The sequence below is a fragment of the Octodon degus genome, unplaced genomic scaffold (genome assembly GCF_000260255.1).
Source record: "Octodon degus isolate 3935 unplaced genomic scaffold, OctDeg1.0 scaffold00051, whole genome shotgun sequence".
Classification (NCBI taxonomy): Eukaryota; Metazoa; Chordata; class Mammalia; order Rodentia; family Octodontidae; genus Octodon; species Octodon degus.
The window spans coordinates 2,606,075-2,617,254 of NW_004524627.1; the positions used below are offsets into that span (position 1 = coordinate 2,606,075).

Sequence of the window (11,180 nt, forward strand, 5' to 3'; positions counted from 1 at the left end):
CACATTGAGATAGCGATTGAGACTGAGCATGGTGGCTCGTGCCTGTAGTTCCAGCACTTGGGAGGCTGTAAACAGGAGAATCACTATGAGTGATCTAGTAGTGATACCCTGAACACTCTGTAGACCCTTCCCAAAAATACAGGAAAAAAATTAAAAAAAAATAAAATAACAAATGCTGAAGAGGTTGTGGGGCAAAAGGAATCCTTCTCTACTGTTGGCAGGAATGCAGACTGGTACAAGCACTTTGGATATCAATGTGGAGTTTCCTCAAAGAGGCAGGACTGGAGGTCCCATTCAAGCAAACTATACCCCTCCTAAGTATTTCTCCAAGAGAACTGAAAACATCATACCACAGCAACGTATGTACACCATGTTTATAGCAGTACAATGTGTCATAGCTAAAACTTGGAAACAACCCAAATGCCCACCACCTGAAGAATGGATAGAAAAGGTGTGGCATTTTTACACAATAGTGTAATATTCAGCTATAACAAAGGATAAATTGGAGGCTTTTATAGAGAAATGGATGTAACTAGAGACTATATTGGTAAGTGAAATAAATCAGACCCACATTTGCAAATGTCATATTATCTCACCAGTGTGAGACCCTAAAAGAGTAAGTAAAATCTGGACGGTATAATAGATACTGTGAAAGAGAAAGAATCTGCTCAGTGAGAGTAAAAACTAGGATGAGGAAGAGGATAGAAAAATAAAAGGAAAAAGATATATATTTATGTATATATGCAGAATAGCTTGGATAATTGTACTATGGATTTCTGGTGGTGTTTTGAAAGCAACAGTTAAAGCTTAATTTTTAAATTTATTTTTTCTCCATTTTAAGTTATTCTAATTACTATTTATTTAATTATTTATTTATATTAATTTTGTAGGTTTATATCTGGTAACCTAAACAACTAATTTAAAGATAACATTATACAATACAACCATTGTTGAAATCCTATTACTTTAATGAAATTTTGTCTAGTTTCTATTTTTTTTTATCACTTCTTGGCCTTTTGGCTAAGATCAAGTGTAGTATCTAATTTTTTTTTACCATTATTTATTTTTTTTTAAAAAAGAAAATGGAAAAAAAATGTGAGTTCAAGAAAAAGTTACACAATAATTCATTTTTAAAATGTACTTTAATAGCTCAGTGGACTAAAGCGCCTGTTCAGGCAGAGCACAGCGGCGGGGGTTCAATCCCTGACGTGCCTTGCCAGCACCACCCCCAGGGGTGCGCTAAGACAGTGATTGAGACTGGGCATAGTGACACACACCTGTGATCCCAGCACTTGGGAAGCTGACATCGAGAGGACCAATATGAGTCCCATCTATGTAGTGAGACCCTGTAGACCCTGTACTAAATACATAACAAATAAGTAAATAAAAATAAAAAATAAAATGCACTTTATTAGTTAAACCTCAAATTATTATATTTTTTTGCTTTTAGTCTTTAAAGTATTAATTATATTTTCCTATCATTTAAAATCAAAGCATCTTTCCTCTCATCTTCATAACGTATCAGTCATATGCATATAGATGCTCTTCAGTTAATACTCAAATTCATTCCTGTGAGTAGATCATTAAATGAATTGGTTGCTAAATGAGAAATTTTATATGGTATGCAAATTACAGTATTCAGTACAAGAAATGGTCAAAGGCATCTCTAACTTGATGACTTTGCTTTTATTTGCTTAATTCTTACATGCAATACTGTAATGTATAACAGAACATAAAATTACAGTGCTGTATTGCATATTACAATGAGAAAAAATTACAGCACTGTGTAAAAAGGTGCCTAAAATATTGTCTTAGCTTTCCTCTAATTCCTAAGTCCAGCAGACCAATTTGCAAAGTAGTCAATTTGCGCACACAGATGTCATAGTAAACAATAGGCCAATAATACTCTAACTCCTTCATGAAAATCTATTTTGTTATCTCAAAATAATTTGAGTCAATTCCTTCTGCAACATGTTAACATTATTTTCAGTATATAAATTAACAGAGAATAAAACTAACTTTCCTTCTTCAAGACCCAGATGGAAAATAGCAGAAATTCAGATTAAATGTTTCCATTGGTAGTGTGCCCAGCAGGTGAGATAAGTTCTAAACCAAAGAATGAAAGAGATGGTAGACAGAAAAAATAGAAATTGCAAAGCTTACAAAAATCAATAGTGTTATAGTCTGTGTGAAAAGAAGCAGAAACTACTTTTGGGCAAACTATCGGAAAACTGTGTCTGAGAACAAATTCGCCTTACTTTTAAGAGCTAAATGACTAGAGGTATTCATTCAATACTTCTCTATATTAGGTAAGGCCCAAGTTAGCAAGGTTTAGGCAGAAATAAGTGTATTTTTACCATGTATACGTTATCTACTATGCCCTGTCTGAAATGTCCTTTCTTTGGCCTTCAGGCAATCTGTTTCTTTGCCTTTCTGCTAAAACACAAGTCAGTAGGAAAACTTCAGAATACTTTCACAGTTTAATTATATGCAACTATCAGAATCTCTTGACTTCGTGTTCCTCTCTCATTCCCTACTTTAATATGCACACATTCTGTATTTGTTGTTTGGCTCTTATTATAATGCTCTCTGGATACAGTAGAATAAAGGTAGTCATTAATTCTAGTAATTACATTGATAAATCACTCTAAGCAGTACTTTCTCTTAAAATATCCTGATGGTATTTTGGGTTGAACTAAAGGGATCACAATTTGCACTCTCTGATTTATTTGTTCTGTATCTTTGTAGCTATGGATTTAGAAACATAGATACATAGATATACATATAGCTACACTGGAAGAGTAAAGTAATTTGTTAAGGGCATTCACTTAAGCTTACTTTGTTTTAAATGCCATAGTTGGGAGAGTATAATTAAAAACAAAAATGAGGGGAAGTTTTCAGGAAATGTTTAATGGTACACAATTTGATTTTCTTTTCTCTTCCTTTTAGAGAATAACATGATGACCTTCCACTCAAATCATACTACAAACAATGGAAATGTATCTTTAGATTATATTACCCTTCGGACTTGGTCAAGTGTAAACATAAATTTTGGTTTTAATTTATTGGGGAATAATTAGTGTTGTCTTCTATTTAGGCAAAATAAGTGATGAAAAAGGGACAAAGGCTTTTCCATTGTTAGTGTTTTTAATTATTTAATTTATCCTTTCTGGAGAGGTTTCCTACAACATTTTCTGATACAGATTATAAATAAATGGTGTATTTAAGAACTAATGCAAAAGAAACATAAAATCAAAACCAAGGAAAACAGAGATACACTTGCCAGCCTGTATATTCAATATCATTTTAAACTTGTCTTTGATCACAAATGGGGAAAACTTTTATTTGATAGAGAGGTCTAAAACTTTCGAACAGGGGCCGGGAGAGATCTCAGTGGAATAAGTGCTTGCCTAGCAAGCACAAGGTCTTGAGTTTGATCCCTGGTACCACCAAAAAAATAAAAATTAAAAAAAAAACGTAAAAAATGTTTGCAGCAGAAAAATCAAACTCAGCTGTTAGGAAAGTTAAAACTTTTATTAGAATAAAATTATTTTAAAAGTTACACACTGGTAAATATTATTTTAAACTTTAACATAATTTCCATTATTTTCCTTTAATATAGAAAAAATAATTATTTTAGTGAAGACACAAGAATACAAACATTGTATTAGCACTTTATTAGTTTCCCATATTGACTAAAGCAGTTTTAAATCTGTCTCTCTATATACATGTACGTATCTCAATTTATTTTAATTTCTATATGCATATAGCTGAGTGTGAGTTTGTATATGTCCAAGTGTGTGTATATAATTTTTACTACGAAAACATTTAAGAACCATGATCAGAGAAAATCTGGAGAAGATTTCTAATGTAGTAAACTATTCTTTGGTGGGTTCATGAAGAAATTTAAGACTTCTGTTTTAAATCCCAAACACAGATTGTGGGTACTCTATTCTTTTAGTGCACAGATTGTTCAAGATTTCAAAGCTTTGGTTTTCTAAAAGGGAGCATTCCCTTGTGGCTAGAGCACTGGAAAGTTCATTTCCCTTAAAACAGAAGAAGAATTGCTTCTGGGAATCTGTTCTCCTAGTTGATAAAACAAGTATCACAAATTCTGCTACTGGTTTGCTCTGAGTTATCTATAGATAGTTATTTGTCATGCTTCAAATAAAATCTATCAGTGAATCCATCACGGTATGTGATACGTTGCTTTGCTTAAAAAATAAAAAAAAAGACTCTGAGACAATCTTTAAAGAATATGTTGCTAAAAATATATAGCATTCTTTTAGTTTGTACTGAGTATATTCCATTTGTAAACACCAATTTTTTTAACTGTGTAGTTTTTTTAGAGGACCAAACATACTGATATTTGTGTTTACAGCTAAAAGACATTGTAAACATATCTCTGCATGTGAAAAGTTATGAGATATCATTTTATAGCACTGAATATAGCAATAACATTTAGAAAAACGAAATATTTAACAATTGTGGAATACTTGCTAAATAAATTTTTAAAAATCACATAATGGAATGTTACATGTTTATTGATATTATATCATGTACAATACTGAAAGAATGAAGCTTAATGATACAAAAGAACAAAAACGTTGTAATTTCTGACATGATGCCGTTTGTTTGTGTGTCTTTTATAAAAAAGATCAAAATTTGATTCATCAAACTGCTAATGTACCTGTCATTGTTTGTTGGAATTTTGATTGACAATTACTTTCTTCATTGCTTTTTTGCACAAATAATAAATAAATGTATTTATTTTTCTACCTACAATAAACAGATCTTTTTAATATAAGGAGGAAATTGACTTAGGAAAATCCTATATGTGGAATACTTACTGAGTATATTGTGTAAGAGAGCAAAGCTACTTTGCTTGGGACAATGGGAGCCATTTGTTTGTTCTTCAGAATGAGGAGAAAAGAGTGAGAAAGAGATGAAGATGGGGATGAGCAGGAGGAAGTCCTGATGATCTCATAAGACTGCACATGACTCAAGATTAGAATCTCCTTATGAGTTCTCAGTATTTAAAAAAAACCTAAGTTGGTTAAAGCTCTGAAGACCTTGTGTGTATGTTGGAATTGCATCTAGATTGTCATAGGATGAAACTGAACCGCATACAAGAGTTCAGGATCCCTGACTAGAGGAGAACTATTAAAACAGAAGAGTAAAGGGAAATCTCTGGGAGGATTAAAATTTTCCATATCCTAGACTTACTGGTTGAAGCTACTTTCTTCTCATACCAAGGTTGGAAGGACCTCAGCTGTCACATGACTGCTTTTAGGGATCTGGTGTTTGTTAACTTTGAGTGTCAATTTGACTGGATTGAGGGATGCCTAGAGACGTGGAAAATCTTTATTTCCCAAGAGGGTGATTGCGAGTCTTTCCAAGAGAAGATTGGTGTGGGGCAGCAAACTGAGTGGAGAACAAAAATGGGCTTGAGACCACAGAGCCCAGAGAGGAAGAAGAAAGGGGACCACCTCATCCCCTGCTGCCCCCTCCTGGAACAGGCACATTTTCTGCTGCTGCTATCATTGGACATTAGACTCCAGCATATTCATGCTTTGGACTCTGGGATTTGCAGCCCCAGGGGATGAAACTGGGCCCTCCAGTTCCTAGCCGCAGTCTGCACCATTGCCCATCCTTCCCGCTTCTGAGGCTTCTGACTTACCAAATTGAGCCACTGTGGCTTCACCAGCTCTCCAGCGTGCAGGTAGGTGGTCATCAGGAAAAGTTTTAGACATGGTGATTGTGCGAGCTACTCTAGTCAATGCCCCCTTCTATAAATATATATTCTCTTGGTTATGTTTCTCTGGAGAGCTCTGGCTCATACAGAGCTCTTCCAGGAAACATGAATGAATAATACATATCTTCAATTTGTATCAGGTGAGTTCTGCACACCTGGCCAGTAGACATGCAGTGGCCATGTAACTCAAGCCTGTTTAATTTAAGGGAATGGGTAATACCACTGCATAGGGCATGGTGTTTTGGTAAGTAATGACTAAAAATGAGGGATACATGGAAATAGATACAGCTTTGGCAGACAGAGACAGGTATTTTTATGAGCCTACAAGAGTGAAAAAATCTGTGAAGTTTGCCCACAAGGAAGCAGATAAAGACATATGCATCAAGACACATAAAATTATTTATTTTGAAAATAAGCTTGTCATTGGTGAAGAGAGAAGATCTCTGGCTGATATGCAAAACTCCAAAGTTGTCCCTGATTGCTTCACAATAAGAATTAATAATCTGAAAAATGAGCAGCTATCATGGCTTCATTTACTGAGTATTCTTTAAGACATTTCTTTGTCATAAACTAGAGATACTTCTAAGTAATGCTGTGCGAAAGCTTGAGGGGAAGATTTTGAGTTGAGAAGAATATATAGCTGAATTTTTATATCCTTGAGCTTTGTGTCTGTGGGCTCAATCAACTTCGGATCACAAATTAAATTAAAAGTTGTGCTTGCCAGCTCAGACACATGGTGACCCTCCTGCTTTTAGGCTCCCCAGGGCTAGAATCACAAGCATGAGCCACTATGCTCAGACTCTGTCACTGGCTCAGCATACCCTGGGGGTGGGGCCAGTGCAGCATGTGGGATCAAACCCTTGTCCTTGCACTTGTAAAGCAGCTTCTTAATCTGCTGATCTGTCTCACCGGTCCTAACTTGATGGAGTATTGTTCAGCTATATAAAAAAAAATTTAGGCTTTTATAGGTAAATGAATGCAACTAGAGACTGTATTAGTAAGTGAAATACATTAGACCCACATATGCAAACATCATATTGTCTCGATAGTATGAGAACCTGAAAGAGTAAATAACATCTGAAAAAAACTCCATTCTGGGTACTCCAAAATTCCTGAAGCTGTTTGAAGACTGTGTGTATGTAACTTGCTGTGGAAATTGTGGTGGTGCTTAATATTATATAAATAAAATTCCTGAGTGTTTCAGGTTAAAAAAAAGTTGTTTTCGCATTGAGCATGTACAGACATTTGGTTGTTATTAATTCCTAAATACTTAAGTGATTATTTACATATTATTTGTGTTACATTAATGTTTATTTGTAATCTAGGGATTTAAGGGCCAGGGAGACAGCTCAGTAGATTAAGCACTTGCAGGGCAAGCATAAAGTCCTGAGTTCAATCCCTGGTACAGCAAAAAAAAAAAAAAAAAAGTTAATTTGGCTGGGGAGTTGGCTCAGTGGCATAAGTACCTGCCTGGAAAGCACAAGGTCTTGAGTTCAGTCCCAGGTGCCACAAAACAAAACAAAAAAAATTAAAGATATGATCTAGAGATTTAAACTATTTAAAAGATATGCATAGGTTATATAAAAGTGTGTCATTTTATGTAAAGGATTTAAGCATGTATTGATTCCCTCTGTGGGGTGTTGTCTTACAACCATTCTCCCCTGGATTCTGATGGATGATTATTTTTTAATTCATAAACAGAATAAAAATGATTAAAAATTATAAGTGATACAGAATTTCACTAAACAAAAATAGTAGGAAATCAATGATGGTATTATATTGCATAATTTTTTTGAATTAGTTGTTTAGGAAACCAGATATAAGCATACAAAATTGGTAAAAAAATTTTAGAAGAAATTAAAAATGAGAAAAAAACAATTTAATCATTAGCTGTTCCTTTTTTTTTTTTTTTTTTTTTCAGAACTGGGGATTGAACTCAGGCCCTTGCGTTTGACAGGGAAGTGCTTATTCTACTGAGCCATCTCCCCAGACCCTTAACCGTTCCTTTTAATAGACTCGCAGATCAGAGGTTCAATTATTCAAGCTATCTGATTTTATACACATAAATATGCCTTTTTCCTTTGCTTCTTTCTTTCTTTTTTCCTTTTGTCAACCCAATTGTTCTTTCCCTTTGAATAATCCCTTTCTCTTTTACAGTATCTATAAAGTGTCAGGACTCAAAGGTAGAACAGCAAAGGATGATAGAAAACTTTCATGGACTATCCTCGTAAGTATACAGGATCAGAAATTCAATAACACATTTGGCTCTTTCTGAGCAGAGTGACTGATTATACCACCAGCATCAATAATATGGAAAGTTTCAGGGACTTCAATGTCTACACTCATTTTGAAGATAGGCTAAAGGATCTATGTACTTTGTTAAATAAAAAATTTTGCCACAATTACATATGAACTCAATCTCAATATTAGTGAAACTATGCCAAGAGACATGGAAAAGGAAAGTCTCAGTAGAGTTAGAACTGATGACTTCATTCAGGCTAGGGTGGTAGATGTCATGGGCACGCCTGCATCTTTGATATAATATACAATGAATAAGCCTTGAGGTAGTAGAAATATAAAGATCTTCCTCTCCATCCTGAGAAATAAACCCTATGACTGGCTGGGCCAATGTCTTGTGTGTGAAATGTTATAAGAAGTGGGACTTTTGGGAATGAAGGACCCCACATGGGCACTTAGCAGGCTGCTGCCTGTATGTGGCAAGTGCAGAGAAAACACATTTTATAGGGAGTCTGGTCATAGAATGAAATTCTGCTGGTGAGTGATCTTTAGATAATATTTGGAGCAAAGAAAGGAGGTGCAGACAGGAGCATGCGCCCTTGAGACTTTCTTTGTGTGTGGGGTTAGACGTAGAGCTGTGGGCTTTGTGTCATGAACAAAGCTGAGGGGGAGGTCAAAAGACTCTGGATGATAGTTGATTAAGGGAAGTATTTTGCTTTTTTAAATTCTTAAGTTACAAATCAAAACCACCTATCTTTTAGTCCAGTGCTTCTGACCTTTTCTCAGCAACTCTCCATACTCACAAAACCCTTGAATGGCTTTGAATGCAAAGAAAGTCCACTGAGGCAAGTGATATCCACGAGGAGGAAAGTTGTAAACTACAGGGAAAATTCTGGAAACAACATCCTTCTAGAACTTCAAAGGAGAGTTCTGCCTATCCCCAGGTTTGAAGAAAAGAAGTAATCTCGGCCAAGCGAGTAAGACCTGTGTCACTGTGCTTATTTCTTTTACCCATCTAAGGTTCAAGCAGAGAATTAATAAAATAAATTTGCAAGAAGCTATAACTGTTTTGCTCACGGGAAAATGTAATGAGGGAGAAAATTGAGTTTTCATGGCTGTTAGGAAGATGCAACTTAGACAACAAGCTGCCTTTGTTTGGAAAATGCTTTGATTAGTTCACTCGGGAAAATGAGTCTCCGTAGGGCATGGATGTGACCTGGTATTAGTACATCATAGATGGAATGATCCAGAGGAAAACCAGCATGAGAAGAAAGAGAAACCTGCTGTGTCACATGACCCAGCCTCTAGTCCCAAAATTACTGGGAGGTTATTTAGTTTACAAAATGTTTAGTAAGGGGTGTACGTATGTGTATGAACTGATCTACAAATGGACACATATTGCATAAAGGTCAGTGCAAGATAACACATAAAGTACATATGTGTACATTTTAAAGTTTTGCTATACTTCGAAATTGGAGTTTTGAAGTAGTCTTACCTATATTTAATAAGCCAAGAAAATTGAGTATCACATTAGCTAAGGAAAAATTATTTAAAAAATGTCTGGCAGCATTTAAACAAGCTATAGTTTCATTGTTTATACAACATATATTTATTGCGTATCCATACTATGTGCTAGCTGTGTCGTAGGTGCTAGGAATATAGCTAAGGAATGCAGCCAATGGAACTGAAAACAATTTGAAACTTCATGTTATAGCAGATATGAATGTCAGGGAACAAATATCACTGTTTTCCAGTTTTGTACCTCTAGAATGCTGCAAAAAGGAAATTTAAGAGTTTTACACTTTTGACAATGAAATCTGACAATAGTTCTTTGCTATAAGCTGAACACCTATAGTTTACTTTCATTAAGACACTATCTTGGGGAAGGACAAACAGCACAAATTAAAATCAGTCTTTCAAAGACATCTCTGCTTCATATGCTAGCTGCAAGCAGGGGCCCCAGGAGTCAGCCTCTAAGGAGGCTTCCCTAACAAAATGATATGTAAACTGGGTGTCCTAAACAGTAAACCATATTTTATGATAATATTATCAGACACTGGAAAATCCAAGATCAATAGGTTGTCTTATTTGGCTGCTGCTAAGAGTCCTTTTGAGGATATAAAGGGAGACACCATGAGGGCTATGGGCTAAGAGTTTTGTCCTCCAAACTCACATTGAAACTTAATCCCCAGAGTCAGTTGTTAAAGGTAATAGAGGTTGGGGCATTTGAGAAGCAATTAGAATTAGATGAGGTCATGTTTGACCTAGTGGCCTTGTAGAGAAAGGAGCCTTCTGTGAGAAAGCTTGATTTGATTCTTTGGCCATCTTGAGCTGTAGAGAATATCCATCATCAAGCAGGATCACACTAGATGCACTCTCTTACTCTTAAGCTTTCTAACCTTCAGAATAGTAAAAAATAAATTTCTTTGCTTTATTTTTATTTATTATTTATTTTTATTTAGTCCAGGGTCTATGGGGTCAACAGGGTCTCACTATGTAGATCAGACTTGTAGTGATCCCCCTGTGGTGAGCCTCCCAAGAGCAGGGATTACAGGCACGCACCACCATGCCCAGTCTCAATCACTGTCTCAGCACACCCTGGGGGTGGGACTGGCACGGCACACTGGGATCGAACCCTGGCCACTGCACTCTGCCTAAGCAGGTGATTTAGTGTGCTGAGCTATTTGGCTGGCCTTTCTTTGCTTTATAAATTACCCAATCTGTGGTGTTTAGTTATAGCAGTAAACAAGCAATAAGCCAAACTAATATGAATCACTTCTTTAGAATAAATGTTGGTGTGGTTAAAGGAGCTAGTTATGTTTAACAAAGAATGTTTGTTACTCAGAACATTCCAAAAGTTTTTAAAGGTCTGTGCCAGGAATCAAGAAGAAAGAATAAATACAAATTTTATCATATCATGGATATGATATTAAATTTAATAGCCTGTGAGGCCACCACACACTCTGTACCAGACAAAGGCAAGGAGATCTAAGACAGGTTCAGTGGGGCAGACCTGCCTCTGGGAAGGCAGATCAGTGAGAAGATGGTCAGGCCTTCCTGCCTTTTGCACAGAGACTACTTTCATTAGCTGTCAGACAAATAAAATTTGAAACCAAAGTGAAGTGTAACTGATATCGCAAGAGAGACTCCATTTCTTAAGAACTCCATTTTATTTATTTATTTATTT

The 11,180-nt window shown here is 35.7% G+C and overlaps 1 pseudogene; it reads left to right on the forward strand.

The window, feature by feature from the left end:
* The first annotated feature begins 1,000 nt into the window (after nucleotides 1-1,000).
* LOC111817212 lies at nucleotides 1,001-1,225 on the forward strand (annotated as a pseudogene).
* The last annotated feature ends 9,955 nt before the right edge of the window (nucleotides 1,226-11,180 follow it).